Raw genomic sequence first — 6,000 nt, 5'->3', positions numbered from 1 at the left:
GACATGTACACGGATCACGATACGTATTAATTAATTCAAATATTATATATTAAACTATATATGAATTATTGGACTGTTAATTGTGGACTATCGACTGTGGACTAATAACATTGGACAATTAAAATGAACTAAAATATTGATTATTGAAATGTCCCGTTCATATTGATTATAAACGTTCCATATTAATTGATTTCGTTGCGAGGTTTTGACCTCTATATGAGACGTTTTTCAAAGACTGCATTCATTTTTAAAACAACCATAACCTTTATTTTATCAATAAAGGTTTCAAAAGCATTACGTAGATTATCAAATAATGATAATCTAAAATATACTGTTTACACACGACCATTACATAATGGTTTACAATAGAAATATATTACATCGACATATGTTTCTTGAATGCAGTTTTTACATAATATCATACAAGCATGGACTCCAAATCTCGTCCTTATTTAAGTATGCGACAGCGGAAGCTCTTAATAATCACCTGAGAATAAACATGCTTAAAACGTCAACAAAAATGTTGGTGAGTTATAGGTTTAACCTATATATATCAAATCATAATAATAGACCACAAGATTTCATATTTCAATACACATCCCATACATAGAGATAAAAATCATTCATATGGTGAACACCTGGTAACCGACATTAACAAGATGCATATATAAGAATATCCCCATCATTCCGGGACACCCTTCGGATATGATATAAATTTCGAAGTACTAAAGCATCCGGTACTTTGGATGGGGTTTGTTAGGCCCAATAGATCTATCTTTAGGATTCGCGTCAATTAGGGTGTCTGTTCCCTAATTCTTAGATTACCAGACTTAATAAAAAGGGGCACATTCGATTTCGATAATTCAACCATAGAATGTAGTTTCACGTACTTGTGTCTATTTTGTAAATCATTTATAAAACCTGCATGTATTCTCATCCCAAAAATATTAGATTTTAAAAGTGGGACTATAACTCACTTTCACAGATTTTTACTTCGTCGGGAAGTAAGACTTGGCCACTGGTTGATTCACGAACCTATAACAATATATACATATATATCAAAGTATGTTCAAAATATATTTACAACACTTTTAATATATTTTGATGTTTTAAGTTTATTAAGTCAGCTGTCCTCGTTAGTAACCTACAACTAGTTGTCCACAGTTAGATGTACAGAAATAAATCGATAAATATTATCTTGAATCAATCCACGACCCAGTGTATACGTATCTCAGTATTGATCGCAACACAAACTATATATATTTTGGAATCAACCTCAACCCTGTATAGCTAACTCCAACATTCACATATAGAGTGTCTATGGTTGTTCCGAAATATATATAGATGTGTCGATATGATAGGTCGAAACATTGTATACGTGTCTATGGTATCTCAAGATTACATAATATATAATACAAGTTGATTAAGTTATGGTTGGAATAGATTTGTTACCAATTTTCACGTAGCTAAAATGAGAAAAATTATCCAATCTTATTTTACCCATAACATCTTCATTTTAAATCCGTTTTGAGTGAATCAAATTGCTATGGTTTCATATTTTATGAATCTAAACAGAAAAAGTATAGGTTTATAGTCGGAAAAATAAGTTACAAGTCATTTTTGTAAAGGTAGTCATTTCAGTCGAAAGAACGACGTCTAGATGACCATTTTAGAAAACATACTTCCACTTTGAGTTTAACCATAATTTTTGGATATAGTTTCATGTTCATAATAAAAATCATTTTCTCAGAATAACAACTTTTAAATCAAAGTTTATCATAGTTTTTAATTAACTAACCCAAAACAGCCCGCGGTGTTACTACGACGGCGTAAATCCGGTTTTACGGTGTTTTTCGTGTTTCCAGGTTTTAAATCATTAAGTTAGCATATCATATAGATATAGAACATGTGTTTAGTTGATTTTAAAAGTCAAGTTAGAAGGATTAACTTTTGTTTGCGAACAAGTTTAGAATTAACTAAACTATGTTCTAGTGATTACATGTTTAAACCTTCGAATAAGATAGCTTTATATGTATGAATCGAATGATGTTATGAACATCATTACTACCTTAAGTTCCTTGGATAAACCTACTGGAAAAGAGAAAAATGGATCTAGCTTCACCGGATCCTTGGATGGCTCGAAGTTCTTGAAGCAGAATCATGACACGAAAACAAGTTCAAGTAAGATCATCACTTGAAATAAGATTGTTATAGTTATAGAAATTGAACCAAAGTTTGAATATGATTATTACCTTGTATTAGAATGATAACCTACTGTAAGAAACAAAGATTTCTTGAGGTTGGATGATCACCTTACAAGATTGGAAGTGAGCTAGCAAACTTGAAAGTATTCTTGATTTTATGTAACTAGAACTTGTAGAATATATGAAGAACACTTAGAACTTGAAGATAGAACTTGAGAGAGATCAATTAGATGAAGAAAATTAAAGAATGAAAGTGTTTGTAGGTGTTTTTGGTCATTGGTGTATGGATTAGATATAAAGGATATGTAATTTTGTTTTCATGTAAATAAGTCATGAATGATTACTCATATTTTTGTAATTTTATGAGATATTTCATGCTAGTTGCCAAATGATGGTTCCCACATGTGTTAGGTGACTCACATGGGCTGCTAAGAGCTGATCATTGTAGTGTATATACCAATAGTACATACATCTAAAAGTTGTGTATTGTACGAGTACGAATACGGGTGCATACGAGTAGAATTGTTGATGAAACTGAACGAGGATGTAATTGTAAGCATTTTTGTTAAGTAGAAGTATTTTGATAAGTGTATTAAAGTCTTTCAAAAGTGTATAAATACATATTAAAACACTACATGTATATACATTTTAACTGAGTCGTTAAGTCATCGTTAGTCGTTACATGTAAGTGTTGTTTTGAAACCTTTAGGTTAACGATCTTGTTAAATGTTGTTAACCCAATGTTTATAATATCAAATGAGATTTTAAATTATTATATTATCATGATATTATCATGTATGAATATCTCTTAATATGATATATATACATTAAATGTCTTTACAACGATAATCGTTACATATATGTCTCGTTTAAAAATCATTAAGTTAGTAGTCTTGTTTTTACATATGTAGTTCATTGTTAATATACTTAATGATATGTTTACTTATCATAGTATCATGTTAACTATATATATATATCCATATATATGTCATCATATAGTTTTTACAAGTTTTAACGTTCGTGAATCACCGGTCAACTTGGGTGGTGTAAGATCCTGTCTCCTTTTTGGGTTTGGACGCCGTCCAAATATTTGGGACGCCGTCCCAGATTGAAGACCTGGACGCCGTCCAACATTTTTGGACGCCGTCCAGGATGGCTGGCAGGCATGTCTTTTTGCTTTTAAATATTTTAGATGGGTAAATTGGTAATTTCACTTGGTGGACGAATTAAAGGCCTTAGGATCAGTTTGGTGAGCTCATTACTTCATTTCTCAACCACCAAACATCATCCATTCATTCTAGAGAGAGAGGGGGTGGTTAAGTGTGAGAAAGCTTAAATCGGGGAAGAAGAAGCTCATTTCGGGTTAGAACTCGGGAGTTAAAGTTGTTCATCTCCTCCTTAGCTACGTTTTGATTGTTGTAGTAAGCCCTAAACTTGATTACCTTAGTTTAATGTGTTTAAGGGTTAGGGTTTGGGTTAGTATTGCACATAAAACCCATTTGTGAGTAATTTGGGGTTTTTGGGTAAGTTTGGTTCATGAAGACCCAAATGGTGACTAACTTAGGGTTTTGGAAAGGTTGAAATGTGTAAATGGGTCTTAAAGGCCTAATAGATCACTAGTACACCGATAGTTAGTGTTAATGGGAGTCATTTGGGTTGTGGGTGACCTAAATGGGTATGTTGACTTTGAAATGGGTCAAATGGATCTTTGATGACCTAGGTTGTCTTGCATGTATGAAAACGAGTTAACTTTGTGGTTAAAAGTGTGTTAAGACCTTAATTGGCTAGAGTTAGGGTTTTTGGTGAAGTTAACCCATTATTAGGGTTAAAGGTGCAAAATGGGTCGGGATTGCACTTAGGGTCAAAAGACTCTAGATTGTTAAGTGAGTTGCTTGACCGACTTGAGTTGTGAATTGATTATGTGTTAAAATGTAATAGGTACGTTACATTGACGTTGCAAGTTCAGTTATCTTACACGAAGACTTTGAGGTGAGTGGAATAATTATATGCGTATGTATATAATGTATCTATTTGTTGTAGCGTGAAAGGTGTAGTGTCGAGGTGTTAAGACACCACGTTTCACGTGAAGAGTGTAGCATCGAGGTGTTAAGATGCCACTCGGGTGTAGCATCGAGGTGTTAAGATGCCACCTAGGAGTGTAGTGTCGAGGTGTTAAGACACCACTCCGTAAAATAATGAGTGTTGCATCGAGGTGTTAAGATGCCACTCGGGGTGATGTGCCGAGGTGTTAAGGTGCCACCCTAGGGGTTAGTGGTGCGAGGTGTTAAGTGCCCTAACGGATGTTACGAACACCGATGGCATTTTCGCGAGCGCCGTTCCCTTGTACTATTGGTTAACCATGGTTATTTGTGTTGTAAGCATATTATATTATTCGAGTTATATTTATATACGGATGTTATGCTAGCTTGGGGGTATTGGTGAATTATAGCTTGTTATTGCGACGATAAGCTAATGTTGTTTGCTAGCATGTTTGCGGTTGTGTAAGTGTATGCAAGTAGGTATAATTATATATGTATTCGTATAATTATTGCATTCACTAAGCTTTGCTTACCCTCTCGTTGTTTACCTTTTTTTATAGGCTCGGGCGTTGACAAGGGTAAGAGCGTTCAATTGGATTAGTGATCTCCCGCTTGTTTTGTTAGGGGATGCTTTTGGGTGTTAGCTTTTGGAGTTCGACCGAGATTGGGTAGTTTAACCCCAAACACCATGCTCTAGTGTCATTTGGGACTTAAACTTATATTTGGTCGAAACTTTTATTTTTGAACGAAACTCGTAAAACGGGCGATGTGGGCCCGTTGATGTAAAACTTGATTTGATGATGAAAATCTCTTAGTTTCATTTATATTGACTTGTGGTAAAAAGGTTTTCGTTTGAAAGTGTCGGGAAGCGGGTTTTCCGCTCATGTGAGTTGGACCTGTGATCAGTGGCTGGAAGGCCATTGGGACGCCGTCCCAATTCCTTGGACGCCGTCCCGGTTGGTTGTGATGACCCGAAATTTTTTGACTTATTTAAACCAATTCTCTATACGATTTATTATTTTAACACGCTAAACAAAGTCTGTTAGATTGAATCTCAAAATTTTAGAACTGTTTCATATATACAATTACCTTTGATTACTCTCGACGATTCATGAACAATTATATGTATGTATATATATATGTACAAGTAAAAACGACTTTCCTACAGTAAAACCCTATTTGCTACAGTAAAAATTACTTTGCTACAGTAAAACACTATTTGCTACAGTGAAACTATATTTTGCTACTGTGCTACAGTGAAAACGAGTTTGCTATAGTGATTTGCTAAAGTGAAACACTATTTGCTACAGTAAACACTATTTGCTACAGTAAACACTATTTGCTGCAGTAAAACACTATTTGCTACAGTAGACACTATTTGCTACAGTAAACACTATTTGATGTCGACGAACTAGCAAACAAAAACAGAAAAGGCGGCCATGCGATCGCATGGCAAGAACACTGAAAACTCATGCGATCGCATGAGTTACAGTAAATCGAAAAGTACTATAAAATGTCAGTTTTGCTCGACGATATTTTTCATAAATATATCTGTAACTTAAGTTTTAATTTATAATTATAATTATAATTTAAGTTTAATAATAATAAAGTATATTCGAGGGTGTTTTAATTCGGGTTTCAAACCGCTTTAAGCTAAGGAAATATTGGGTATTGTTTGGAGTATTGTTCTTAAATCCAAGGCCAACCATACAGTCGTCTACCATCATTACGTCTACGCAATTTGCCAACAATATTGA

Source organism: Rutidosis leptorrhynchoides, chromosome 1 (genome assembly GCF_046630445.1).
Source record: "Rutidosis leptorrhynchoides isolate AG116_Rl617_1_P2 chromosome 1, CSIRO_AGI_Rlap_v1, whole genome shotgun sequence".
Classification (NCBI taxonomy): domain Eukaryota; kingdom Viridiplantae; phylum Streptophyta; class Magnoliopsida; order Asterales; family Asteraceae; genus Rutidosis; species Rutidosis leptorrhynchoides.
Note: the sequence above shows the minus strand (reverse complement) of the source record.